Source organism: Nicotiana sylvestris, chromosome 11 (genome assembly GCF_000393655.2).
Source record: "Nicotiana sylvestris chromosome 11, ASM39365v2, whole genome shotgun sequence".
Classification (NCBI taxonomy): domain Eukaryota; kingdom Viridiplantae; phylum Streptophyta; class Magnoliopsida; order Solanales; family Solanaceae; genus Nicotiana; species Nicotiana sylvestris.
This window is the reverse complement of record NC_091067.1, coordinates 40,362,637-40,377,774: the sequence shown is the minus strand read 5'-3', so window position 1 is coordinate 40,377,774 and position 15,138 is coordinate 40,362,637.

The window sequence follows — 15,138 nt, the reverse complement described above, 5'->3', positions numbered from 1 at the left end:
AGAGTTAATTCACTTTGAGGAAAAAATCAAACCTAACTTGAGTGATACCGAGGACGTCAATATAGGGGACACGAGTAATGTCCGGGAAACTAAAATAAGTGTCCATCTCGAACCAAAGATCCAAGAAGAGTTGATTAAAGCACTCATAGAATTCAAAGATGTTTTTGCATGGTCGTATGACGACATGCCGGGCTTGAGCACTGATTTAGTGGTCCACAAATTGCCCACCGATCCAACGGTGCTTCCTGTCAAGCAGAGGCTGAGAAAATTCAAGCCTGATATGAGTATGAGAATTAAGGAAGAAATCACCAAACAATTGGAAGCAAAGGTCATTCGAGTCACTCGATATCCTGTTTGGTTGGCTAATGTCGTTCCTGTACCAAAGAAAGATGGCAAAATTAGAGTATGCGTCGACTATCGCAATCTCAACAAAGCAAGTCCAAAGGATAATTTCCCGTTACCCAATATCCATATTTTGATCGACAATTGTGCCAAGCATGATATAGGGTCTTTCGTGGATTGTTATGTCGGGTATCATCAAATTCTAATGGATGAAGAAGATGCAGAAAAGACGGCATTCATCACACCATGGGGAACTTATTGCTACCGGGTAATGCCATTCGGTCTGAAGAACGCCGGAGCAACCTATATGAGAGCAATGACCACAGTGTTTCATGATATGATACACAAGGAAATTGAGGTGTACGTGGATGATGTGATCATAAAATCAAAACATCAGGCCAACCACGTTGGGGATTTGAGGAAGTTCTTCTTAAGACTTCGCAGGTACAACCTCAAGCTTAACCCTGCCAAATGCGCATTTGGAGTTCCATCCGGAAAGTTGCTGGGATTTCATAGTCAGTCGACGAGGCATCGAGCTAGATCCGTCAAAGATTAAAGCCATCCAAGAACTGCCACCTCCAAAAAACAAAACTGAAGTAATGAGTTTGTTGGGGAGGTTAAATTATATCAGCAGGTTTATTGCTCAGCTCACAACAACCTGTGAGCCAATTTTCAAATTGTTAAAAAAGGATGCTGCAGTCAAATGGACCAATGAGTGTCAAGAAGCGTTCGATAAAATAAAAGGGTACTTGTCAAACCCACCCGTGTTGGTCCCGCCAGAGCCAGGAAGACCTTTGATTCTTTACTTAACAGTTTTGGAAAATTCATTTGGTTGCGTATTGGGGCAACATGACCTCACTGGCAGAAAAGAACAGGCCATCTACTACCTTAGCAAGAAGTTCACAGCTTATGAGGTTAAGTATACTCATCTGGAAAAGACATGTTGCGCCCTAACATGGGTAGCTCAAAAATTGAAACACTATTTGTCATCCTACACTACTTACCTCATTTCTCGTTTGGATCCATTGAAATACATTTTTCAAAAGCCTATGCCAACGGGAATACTTGCAAAGTGGCAGATATTTCTCACAGAATTCGACATCATCTATGTGACTCGAACTGCAATGAAGGCTCAAGCATTGGCCGATCATTTAGCCGAAAACCCGGTCGATGAGGAATATGAGCCGTTGAAGACTTATTTTCCTGACGAAGAAACAATGCATATCGACGAGGTGGAACAAATTGAAAAGCCTGGCTGGAAACTTTTCTTTGATGGAGCCGCTAACATGAAAGGAGTCGGAATAGGAGCTGTAATCATTTCTGAAACAGGGCATCACTATCCTGTTACGGCTCAATTGCGATTTTATTGCACCAATAATATGGCTGAATATGAAGCTTGCATTTTGGGGTTAAGGCTAGCTGCAGACATGGGTATCCGAGAAATCTTAGTCATGGGAGATTCGGATCTTTTGGTACATCAAATTCAAGGAGAATGGGAAACCCGAGACTTGAAGCTCATACCATACCGACAATGTCTACATGATCTTTGTCAGCGGTTTCAATCAGTGGAATTCCAACATATTCCAAGAATCCATAATGAGGTGGCCGATGCATTGGCTACCCTGGCATCAATGTTGCACCATCCGGACAAAGCTTATGTAGATCCGATACATATTCAAGTCCACGATCAACACGCTTATTGCAATATGGTTGAAGAAGAATTTGATGGTGAACCATGGTTCCACGACATCAAGGAGTATATCAGAATGGGGATATATCCCGCACAAGCCACAGGAGATCAAAAGAGGACCATTAGGCGATTAGCAAATGGATTCTTCTTAAGCGGAGGAGTTTTGTATAAAAGAACACCAGATCTTGGATTATTAAGATGCATAGATGCCAGACAAGCTACAGCTGTCATGTCTGAAGTACATTCAGGAGTTTGCGGACCCCACATGAGTGGATATGTGTTGGCAAAGAAAATCCTCCGAGCTGGTTACTATTGGCTTACCATGGAGCGAGATTGTATCAGTTTTGTGCGCAAGTGTCATCAATGCCAAATACACGGAGATTTGATTCATTCTCCACCATCCGAGTTGCACACAATGTCGGCACCATGGCCATTCGTTGCCTGGGGCATGGATGTGATTGGACCAATTGAGCCGGCAGCATCCAATGGGCACAGGTTCATTCTGGTAGCTATTGATTATTTTACCAAATGGGTTGAGGCCAAGACATTCAAATCAGTGACCAAGAAAGCTGTGGTCGATTTTGTCCACTCAAATATCATATGTCGATTCGGAATCCCGAAGGTGATCATCACAGATAACGGTGCTAATCTTAACAGCAACTTAATGAAGGAAGTATGTCAACAGTTTAAGATTACACATCGTAATTCTACCCCATATCGGCCCAAGGCAAATGGAGCAGTAGAAGCAGCCAACAAAAACATAAAGAAGATACTTCGGAAAATGGTAGAAGGTTCAAAACAATGGCATGAAAAATTACCATTTGCATTATTGGGATACCGCACTACTGTTCGCACTTCAGTAGGAGCAACTCCTTATTTGTTGGTATATGGCACTGAAGCAGTAATTCCTGCAGAAGTTGAGATTCCTTCCCTTCGGATCATCGCCGAAGCAAAGATTGATGATGATGAATGGGTCAAAACCCGTCTAGAACAGTTAAACTTGATTGATGAAAAACGATTGACCGCAGTATGCCATGGTCAATTATATCAAAGAAGAATAGAAAGAGCATACAACAAAAAGGTGCGTCCCCGGAAGTTTGAAGTAGGTCAGCATGTGCTGAAACGTATTCTTCCACATCAGGTTGAAGCAAAAGGCAAATTTGCCCCGAATTGGCAAGGACCATTCATTGTGACCAGAGTATTATCGAATGGTGCACTATGCTTAACAGACATTGAAGGCAAGTGCATAGACATCGCGATCAATTCTGACGCGGTAAAGAGATATTATGCATGAATTTTTGAATGTTTGTATTTAGCAAGATTGGAATGACAAAGGCAATTTATTCTGCTATCCGAAACACTATACCCTTTGTTTCCCCTTTGAGCCATACTTGTTTCTTTCCTACCCTCTCTTAGAATCAATGAAAATCAAGTATGAAATAAAGAAAAAAGAAATAATGAATTGAAAAAAAAATTGAAAAAATCATCACTATTATTTGGTGAACTACGTTTGACCTGATTCCTCAAAGAAGGATACGTAGGCGCTTCACGGCTCGGTCATAGGGTGCACAATATACATAGAATATGCACAAAAAGAAACATCAAGCGACCCCAATCAAGGAACTGGGGCAAGAATTGTATTAGAAATAAGAAAAAGATTCCAAGAGTTGTAATTTTAAACACATACCAAAATTGTTTAGCTTTTCCATTTCTAACCCCATACCAGAAAGACCTTTCGACCAATCTTAGAAAAAATGCTGAGACAAGCAAATGAAGATGGTTCATAATACTCTGGTACAAACGAGAAAAGAAAGTAAAAACGAGAGAGTCTTATAGGTGAAAACTCACACGGGCACCATAAGGCGACGGAAGTTGAGAGAAAAGTAAAATGAGAGAGTCTTATTGGTGAAAACCTTCGTAGGCACCATAAGGCGAAAAGGAAGTGAAAAATGAACAAATGAGGAAAGTTTATCAGTGAAAACTCTTTAAGACTTTGCAAGTCCAACAGGTCTGTGAAATGAAAAATGAAGTTGGGTTAGGGAAATTTTGGCAAAAACAAAAATGAGACAATTGAAAGGAGATTGATTAAAAGACTGGGTTGATTAATCCGAAATGCATACCATGATCATTGGTGCCAGTAACTCCAATCAGATAAGTTTTCATTCTTGCTCCAACAGTCATCCAAAATTGGATTTTTCTTTTCATTCTATAATTGTCGAAATCAACGTGTTTCGTCACTAATAATCTTACTTTTCTAAAAGATTTGAAATAAGTTTTATTCCAAACAAATAAGAAGGAATGTCAAGGTATACTACCAAGATTCAAGGTTACAAAATACGGCCACGAAAGGTGGGAGATAAAAGATATGGGTATAAGAAAGGTGAAATCAAAAGTGGATCAGCAAAGTCAAAAGGGACATATGATTACAGTTAAAAGGGTTTGAAGGAAAACATACAGATGGGAATCCTACAGTCAAGGATCAATTACAAGGACAAAACAGTCTTTTCAACCATTCAATAAAGAGAGACGAAGAGAAGCCTCACCGTCGGCAAGAATGCCCCAATTAACCACCCTGCTTTAAACTAACGAAGTTTTCTTTGATATAAAACAGGGCAAATACAATATTTGCATCAGGAAATACCTGGTAAGAATTAAAGAAGTCAGGCGTCCACCTGGAGAATGAGGATGAGAATTAAAGAAGTCAGGCGTCCACCTGGAGAATGAGGATGAGAATTAAAAAGTCAGGCGTCCACCTGGAGAATGAGGATGAAGAATTAAAGAAGTCAGGCGTCCACCTAGAGAATGAGGATGAGAATTAAAGAAGTCAGGCGTCCACCTGGAGAATGAGGATGAAGAAATTAAAGAAGTCAGGCGTCCACCTGGAGAATGAGGATGAAGAATTAAAGAAGTCAGGTGTCCACCTGGAGAATGAGGATGAGAATTAAAGAAGTCAGGCGTCCACCTGGAGAATGAGGATGAAGAATCAAAGAAGTCAGGCGTCCACCTGGAGAATGAGGATGAAGAATTAAAGAAGTCAGGCGTCCACCTGGAGAATGAGGATGAAGAATCAAAGAAGTCAGGCGTCCACCTGGAGAATGAGGATGAAGAATTAAAGAAGTCAGGCGTCCACCTGGAGAATGAGGATAAAGAAATTAGAGAAGTCAGGCGTCCACCTGGAGAATGAGGATGAGAATTAAAAAGAAGTCAGGCGTCCACCTGTAGAATGAGGATGAGAATTAAAAAGTCAGGCGTCCACCTGAAGAATGAGGATGAAGAATTAAAGAAGTCAGGCGTCCACCTGGAGAATGAGGATGAAAATTAAAGAAGTCAGGCGTCCACCTGGAGAATGAGGATGAAGAATTAAAGAAGTCAGGCGTCCACCTAGAGAATGAGGATGAGAATTAAAGAAGTCAGGCGTCCACCTGGAGAATGAGGATAAAGAAATTAAAGAAGTCAGGCGTCCACCTGGAGAATGAGGATGAAGAATTAAAGAAGTCAAGCGTCCACCTGGAGAATGAGGATGAGAATTAAAGAAGTCAGGCGTCCACCTGGAGAATGAGGATGAAGAATCAAAGAAGTCAGGCGTCCACCTGGAGAATGAGGATGAAGAATTAAAGAAGTCAGGCGTCCACCTGGAGAATGAGGATGAAGAATCAAAGAAGTCAGGCGTCCACCTGGAGAATGAGGATGAAGAATTAAAGAAGTCAGGCGTCCACCTGGAGAATGAGGATAAAGAAATTAGAGAAGTCAGGCGTCCACCTGGAGAATGAGGATGAGAATTAAAAAGAAGTCAGGCGTCCACCTGTAGAATGAGGATGAGAATTAAAAAGTCAGGCGTCCACCTGAAGAATGAGGATGAAGAATTAAAGAAGTCAGGCGTCCACCTGGAGAATGAGGATGAAAATTAAAGAAGTCAGGCGTCCACCTGGAGAATGAGGATGAAAGAATTGAAGAAGTCAGGCGTCCACCTGGAGAATGAGGATAAGAATTGAAAAGAAGTCAGGCGTCCACCTGGAGAATGAGGATGAGAATTAAAGAAGTCAGGCGTCCACCTGGAGAATGAGGATGAAAAAGTTAAAAAGAAGTCAGGCGTCCACCTGGAGAATGAGGATGAGAATTAAGGAAGTCAGGCGTCCACCTGGAAAATGAGGATAAAGAATTGAAGAAGTCAGGCGTCCACCTGGAAAATGAGGATGAGAATAGAGAAGAAGTAGTCAAGGCACCCACCTGAGGAACGAGGGAATGCAATTGAAGTGTTGAAACCAAAAGCCCACTCATATGAGAAAGGAGCGCACTTAGGATCAATAAAGCAGAGGAGTCTAACAGAATCCCCAGCAAGAAACAACAAGAGTTCCAAAAGGAATACGGAATAAACCAAGTGCCCAAGAGTTACCAAGATATCAAGACAACAAGAAACACAAGGGCATGATCTAGATAAGATTTTTATAATTCCTGTACCATAATCTAGTTTAATTTTTGTATTACCTTTGAAGTAAGGTGTAATAAGGAGGTCAGCAAGCAGTAAAAACAGCACGAAGCAGCAGTAACATCACAGTTCCACGGTAGTCCCAGCTACCCAAAACTTCTCGAACTACATTGGCCTGATTCCTTTATAGCCAAGGATATGTAGGAAACCTTTGAAGCAGAGGTTCGGTCAAATCTTTCTAAAAAAATGCTTTCCAATGAGTATTCGAACGGGCAAAAAATCGCTCGTATCCACTCACTTTATCTTTGCACGAAAACTCTTCGAGTTTCCGCACAAAGAGGGGCAGCTGTGAGCACGTGATTTTGCCTTTACGAAAACTACTCCAAAATAAATCAAAAAATAAAATAAATTTCTCGTACTGTGTAATTTTTGAATTTTGCGTGGTGTTAAATACTTGTGTTATGTCCGTAAATGTTTACTTTGTCATAATGAAATGAAAAATAAAATAAAATACATATTGCATGCATATAGGATTTAATTATGCATTTAAGAATTAATTAAAAAATAAAATCACAAAAAATATGCATTCGTTCTATTTTTAAATGTGTTACTGTGTGATTAATGTTTTGACTCTATGTGTTAAATTGTTAAAGGTTGATTAATATTTTGAAGGAGTAATTTTTGTTTTTTATAATTTTAATTAGGATTTTAATAATTGAAGAATTAAATTGGAAATTAAAAAGAGTGGAATTAAATGGGCAAAAATGGATCTGGGCCAAAATTTCTAAACAAAATCAGGCCCAACCAAATTAATCCCCTTCACAGCCCAATCCCAACAATCCCATGTCCGCTCCAATTCAAACAAATCAAAACGACGACGTTTCATCACCCTTCATCAAGGGCCGTTGGATTCAATCCATCCAACGGCTGAGATCTCATCACCCTAACCCGTGATCCTTACTCGACCCAGTGACCCGACTCAGTCCGACCCTAACGTTAAACCAAACGACGTCGTTTGGATTAGTGGATTGATCCTGGCCATTCATCTTACTTGATCGGACGGACAATACCAATCAACCCCACCCCTATATAAGTCCCAAGCCTTACCCCGGCCCCCTAACTAAACACCCCCCCTCCCTCTGCTCCTGTTCATCATCGTTCCAAACCAAACCCCTTAACCCTAGCCGCCCCTATTCCCCACCGCCTGAAACTCGGCGGCATCAACGCCGCCGGTCACCAACTTAACACCCCAGAACCCCCTGAACACCCTCTATCAGAATATGTTATTTGCTTGGTTCGAATCTCCCTAAAGGTTCTCGAATCTTCATTTGAAGATTCGAGCCAAGTTCAGATCTAAACCAAACAGCACCTAGTTAACACCATAGCACCCCCTAGCATGCCTTATTATGGATCCGGTGTTTGTTTGGCTCGAATCACTTCAGAGCTTCTCGAATCTTCTTTTGAAGATTCGAGCCAAACAAAAATTACCCAGATCTGTTCCAAAGTGACACCAAATAACCCCTAGGCTTCCCTCACCCCTGTGTCATACTTGGTTTCCCTCGAATCTAACCAGAAATGATTAGGTCCCAAATCGAACCTTCAGGAAACCTAGAAATACCAAACTTCTAGATTTTTGTCCAAATTGATTAAAGGATTGAGGTTTAATCGACCTTAGTCGAAGTATTTTCAGTGGAAAATACTTCGACTAAGGTCTGTTTGATTTCAAACAAAAAATCCGAAAGCCGAGTTGAGTTCGAGTCTGATTGAAGATTCAGAGGTATTTTCTATTTCTTTGTGTATTCTACGTGTATTGTTGTCTGTCTTAATAGCTTGTTAATTTTTCATGATTTTATTTGATTAATTCTGTCATCTTTGTCTCATGCCCGTATATATGGTCAAATATGAAATTATTTCTGTTGGTTGTGACTATTTATAATGTAAGCAATCGACTCGATTAAGTTCGTCGATTAGTTATATTATGAATTCTCATTCATAATAATACTGATTGAAACAATCTGTTTTCTATTATTATGTACTGTTTGTTGACAGATATTGTAGATAATCATTTTTAACTAATACTCGTCAGTTAAATCATCCTGGTTTATATGAATCTGTCAAAATAAGTGTTGTATATATGTTATTGTCTGAACATTAAAGTTTCAGGGCATTGTCAGTATTGACAATGATCCTGTGTGTGTTTGATTTTGGTTCAATGTTAAATCCAGTCTGAATTGTTATGATAATTTCAGTAATATGTTGTTATGATGTTAGTTCTGAATTCAGTGTAATATTGTTGTAATGTCCAGTTTGAATTCAAGTTTACAAAAGTTGGTCAAATACAATTGTGTTAGGAGGTTAATAGGATTGGTTATAGCTGTAAATCAGAAAGATAGTTAAGTTTATACAGATTTTAGAATCTGTTTTGCAGTAGGTTCTGATTTTTCAGTAATTACAGTAGGTCAGGGGCATTTCTGGGAATGAAACAGTAAAAACAGGGTGTTAATGCTAGTGTATTATAATGTAATGTTAGTGGCTATAGTTTAAGATACTAATGGGAAACAAGGGATAATGGGGCTGCTGAAAATCATGTTAGGATCATATAAAGTATTAAAAAGTAGTTTTTAATGGAAACTTTCTAATTTTTAAAGGGATAAAGGGTCCATCCAGCACTAAAAGGGTGCAACCAGCCCTGTATAAATACAGGAGCTGGACAGACAGAACAAGATGAGTTTTCCGGAGAAAGGGAAATCAGCTTTTCATAATAGAGGGCAGTCAGTTTTTTTAGAATTAAGATCCGTTTTAGGAGAGTTGGAGAGACTTGAAGAGATTTTAAGAGAAGAAATCAGATTTGAAAGGGGAAGCCTTTGAGTTCAGAAGAAAAATAAAGAAGTGATTGAGAGAGAGAAATCAGTTTTCAAACAAAGAATTTAGGACTGAATATCAGTCTTCAGGGAGAGTTTTTTAAGAGCGTGAAAAGTCAGATTTGAGTGTGGAAAATCAAGCAGAAAATCAGAAATGAAAATCTGAAAAGAAACAGAAAAAAAAAAACAAGAGAACAGTCACACACACTCACACACAGATACAGCAGCAGAAACAGAAAATCAGAAAAATGGGAATTTGAAACTGAAAAGAAACTGAAATCTGAAATGTTGTTCTTTTGTTGAATCTGTTCAACTTTATGTGATTCCACTGTTCAGTTAAAATCTGAAGTGTCTTTTAAAATACTGTATTGTGCATCTGGTTTCCTCGGGTCGTATTATCGCTCAAATCTGTGGAAATACTGCTATTCTGTTGAATTTGTTACTGTTGCTACTGCTGAAATTTACTCCTCCTACCTTCATTTTCAGGTACATGTCTTTTAAATTTTAAGTTGGAAAGAGATTCAACATGACTCATCAATGAAGCTTGAATTGAAATGTTATTTTCCAATTGTCCAAGTTCATTAGTTTTAATTTCATTTTTATGTTAGTTAACTAGTAGTGAATTCAATTTGATAGCTATGAGTTAAATTGTCTTATTTTGAAATTCATATAAAGCTTTGTAATAATGTTAGCCATTCCGAAATCTCATTGGTATAGGTATATGTGAATTGTCAAAACAGGGAGTAAGGCATAAAAATGGGCCATTGATTACATCCCATAATACCATTAGCTAAATGTAAAGATTAAGAAGTTACATTAGTAGAATATCTTGTAACAAATATGATTTTGTTTAGATTGGTATAAGTTATTATATGGTATGATGACAGGTATAATCATATGAGTAAAGTAAGTTGGTATAGCTCGTCATGATGTTAAGAATATTATGAATGTTTAGGCGTACAACTATGTTGTATGTAATACAATTCGAATTGAATCAATTTGAATAATAACTCTTTTCTCATCAATTTGATTATTTATCGTTATAAATAAACTGAGCAATTATAATTCTGGATAAAAATAAATAATATGAGAATAAGAGGAAATATACAAATTGCTATACTTTATATCAATGACAACTAGAAATAGGATTTGCACAAATTAAATAATATAAATAGATCTCTGTAAAAAAAATATACTTCTTTCCCATCATAAATCATTTTTAGTTTCATATACAATTCATTATTGGGCATGTAGATATATATGTTGTATTTGTGAAGAATAGTATTAATCATGTTTTATTCTTTATTTAGAATTTGAATAGTCTTGGATGAACATGTTATATGCGGAAATTATAATCAACGGGCAACATTCAACAAATTGTGAATTCTTTTAAGAATTTAAAGATACCCCTTGAATATGAATTTCTCAGTAGTTTCATATAAAATGTATAGATACAACAAACAATTTGTGGAAAACCCTCTAATACCATTGCAAATATTTTGCAATTAGGGATACGTTCGCGTACCCTGATTATATTTTTAAAAGCAAAAATTCGGATTATGCGTACGCGCAATTTCGAGCGAATATTTAATAAAAGGATTTTTCAAAGGCGTTAAATCAATTTCATAAAAAACCCGCGATGTGCGGTTCAATATTTAAAAAAAAACAAATATTCTTGATTCAACACAATCTCGAAAAATGATTGCTTAATAAATATATTATCAAAAGTTATTGTGTACACGTACGCGTGACACAAGTCCGCAATTTTTAAACACGAATATACGTACGCGTAATTCGATTCAAAGAAGGGTCCTCAATCACAGTAAGTATAAGCGGTAGCAAAAATCATGTAACATCAATATATTTAATAAAATCAAGATAATTAAGCCAATAATAAAAACAGTTAAGCGACCGTGCTAGAACCACGGAATTCGGAAATGCCTAACACCTTCTTCCGGATTAACAGAATTCCTTACTCAGGATTTCTGGTTCGCAGAATAATAAACAGAGTCATATTCTCCTCGATTCAGGGATTGAAATTGGTGACTTGGGACGCCTTAAAAATCCCAGGTGGCGACTCTTAAATAATTAAATAAATCCCGTTTCGACTGTCCTTCAATTGGAGAAAATTCCCCACGCGCCCCCGCGGGCGCGGTAAAAAGGAGGTGCGACAATCTCTACTGAAGTTTTTGAAAAGCTTATCCAGGACACAAAAACTTTAGCTTATTTAGTGCTGAAGTTTTTATAAATGTACTAAATAACTTCAGCATCTTCTGCTGAAGTTTTTAAAAAAGCTTAATGACAAAACTAATGAATCCAGGACAAAAAAACTTCAGCTTATTTAGTGCAATTACAAACGAAAACTTCAGCAAATAGAGAACAAAACTTTAGCTACTATGCTTAAGTTCAGCAATTACAAACAAAAACTTCAGCACACTTGGTTCAACACACTTGCTACTTCAGGCCCGTCTACTAGAATGCTAAAGTTTTGCGTGATTGTCTTTGCTACTTCAACCCCGTATGTTGAAGTTACGCGAAAAAGCGAGTACACTTGCAATTTCTTTTTGCAAAGCGGGCACAAGTTAAAACGTGACCCAAAAAGCGGGTATAGATGCAAGTCCCCCATTTGTAAAGCCTAATTTGAAGTGTTGGCACATGCCATTAATCTTTTCTTGAAAGTCGGCTAAACAATTTAAATTAGGGAAACTTACACAAATGTCCCAAATAAATCTCAACTTACCAACCTCTAGCCATTAGTCATAGACTTACTAAAACTAGCCAACAAAAATTGAAAAATCAAATAATAGGGTTCTCTCTCTCAAAGAATCACATGCAAAAATCACATTCCATATTTTTAAGCGTGATTAGCAACACTAGATACAAGATGGAAAGAAAATTTCATGGATGAGGTAGCAAATAAGGTGATGAAATACAAAAATATATACAATATTCCAAAAATCTAAACAAAAAAGAAACTTTTTCAATGGGTATAGTTGAAATTCATTGAAAATATATAGATAAGTCAATATACAAAATTTGAGAAAGATTGGAGGTAATTTGGACTGGTTTTGTATCAAAATTCGTAATTAAATCAAGTTCAAAAAAGTCTTCTGCGACACATGTATCACGCATGTATCTCACACACAGGTATACATGGATATACATGTGATACATAATTGATACAAATATGATACATATGTGATGCACAAATGATACACAGTGTGATACACATATCATTTTTTTCATGTTCAGTTTTTACTTCGAATTTTCAATTCAAACCACCTCAAAACTTCACCAAATCATCCCAAAACTGAGATTCAAGCTCCTTAAGTTGTGCCTAATCTATTCTAATAGCACCCATTCAAAACAAAGCAAAAATTTGATTTTTTTGCTACAAATAGCTAATTGGCTAATATTAGTAATATTTTATCAATTGACCAATTTTTATAATGAGCTACTTATAAATGGACATAGCTGGTAATTTCCCTTTAAATTAAAAGAGATCCTTTACATTTTGAAAAAGTTATGCATGGGATAGAAAATTAAATTAAAGTTTGTGAATATACACTAACAAGTTAGTTAATTACTGAATTTTCCTTTCCTTAGGTGTATTTAATTGTAAGCTTTTCTGCTGCAAATTAGTTAAGTTGTCACTAATTAAACTACAATTTCTCATTTTCTGTGTAACAAACCCTCATGTAGGTAAAATTCAACTTTTGCATAAAGGTTGAATCTAATTACAAGTTTTAACAATTGAGACGAGCAATCACTAGTTACAATTTTTCTTCGAGAGAAAAAGTAGCTTATCTATTATACTCTTTTCTACTCTAAGTTGGTTCAGTTGTCACTGGAATAATATAGTTGTAGGCGAAAACCCTAATGTGGTTGTCAACTTGTCATTTCTTTTCATTCGAGTTGTCCAAATGGGCTAGCCCAGCCTAATTTAGAGGGGCCATTTGCATTTATGCTCGCTTTTTGGGTCGCTTTTTAACTTGTGCTCGCTTTGCAAAAAAAATTGCAAACGTACCCACTTTTTCGCGTAACTTTAGCATGCGGGGTTGAAGTAGCAAAGGCAATCACGCAAAACTTCAGCATTTTAGTAGACGGGACTGCTGAACCAAGTGTGCTGAAGTTTTTGTTTTGTAACTGGCGAACTTCAGCTCTAGAGAACGGATGAAAAGTTTTTGTTTTTTTTAACTGGCGGCTGAAGTTTTTATTTTTGTAACTGGAGCTCTATTTTGTAACTGGCGAAAAGTTTTTGTTTTTGTAACCGACGAAGTTAAGTCATCAGGCTTGTTCAGATTTCCTTTTCATTTTTGAAAAAGACAGATATATGCATGTACCAACGAAATGGACGCTAAAAAGGAAGTAAAAACCCACTTATTTAGACAACTAGATAAGCAAGAAGTTACAGTTTGACTGTTAATTATATCAAAAATTCAAAACAAATATCACTATTGTTCAATAAATTTCTTCTGCTCTCCTGGTGGTTGAAGGGAAAAAAACATAACTAATTTTTGACCAAATAGTGGTGCATAGAGCTACCAAATGTATATTCATTAATAATGTCAGGGATGTTATTTTTTCAAAATGCAGGGTAACATTCTCCCCATTGTAATAAGGTACAGTAGTTTGGTAAGAGACAAATTAAATGAAATGTTTCTGTCAAGTGACCACCATCATCATTCGTGGTAATAATTTTAAGGAGAACTAGTATTAGTACCCGCGCGATGCGTGGATACAAATTATGTCGGATTGTGATTGGATTATATGAATTATATATAAATAACTTTAAAATATGAACCTTCCAGATAAAGTTTATAGATAATCATTTGTTACACCCCAAGTTTTCATACGTGAGAGTACGTCGTAATTCATTGATGTAAGCTCGGAAATGAGATTATATTTGGAAGCAAATAAAGTAAGTTAATCATGTTACCTTGGAGGTTACAAATATTTAAGATCATGAATAACGAGTACCAAGAGGGTTGAAAATCTTAGAAGCTAAACCAATTGAAGAAAATAAGTTTCGTCAAAAGTCGACAAGTTTGGAATGTTATAACATGTATTTTGGGGTGAGTCTAGGGTTCTTAACATGATAAAGAGGTTATTCTATGAGTTATTTTAGTCGTATGATAATCATTTTCTACATTTTGAAGGCAAACAAGTTGTGGAACAAGAGTTGGCAAAGCTCATCACAAGTTACATTCATAAATTTGCTGAAATTTAGGTCAAATGTATCTGCGAATTTCTCCAAATATACTTGGAATCATGGGGTTTTCTACCTACCAAATTGAAGATCTACGAGTCTAGTTTCTAACGCATTAAATCGTTCATCAATACGACATCGGAGTAGAGAGATATTCATATTTTCGCGAAACCACGCAAGCAGCTCCCAATGGGACCCACTTAAGCGGTGGTTGACCTACTTCAATTTATAAACGATTTGAACGCCTATTTTTGCTCATTTTTCAACTAAAGTTCGTCTCCAAACTTCTCCTAACCCTCCTAAACATATACCACAAGGGTTTGAAGTGATTCCAAAGTGATTATACCATATTTCAACATCAAAACTTAGTTCTAGTGAAGAACAACACCTATTTGAGGTTGTGTTGTCATTGAGGATTGTTGTGGGATGTATTTGGATGAAATTCCAAGTTGTTGCTGCTGTCTAAGGTGAGTATAACAGCCTACTAATTGTTCTTAATCTTGCTTGTATGTTGGTTAAGTTGTTAGGATGATAAACTACAAGATAATACTTGGGTTAGCTTAAGTCACTTCTATGGTGTTGTATTGCTATTGAGGGTTGTTGTAAACTG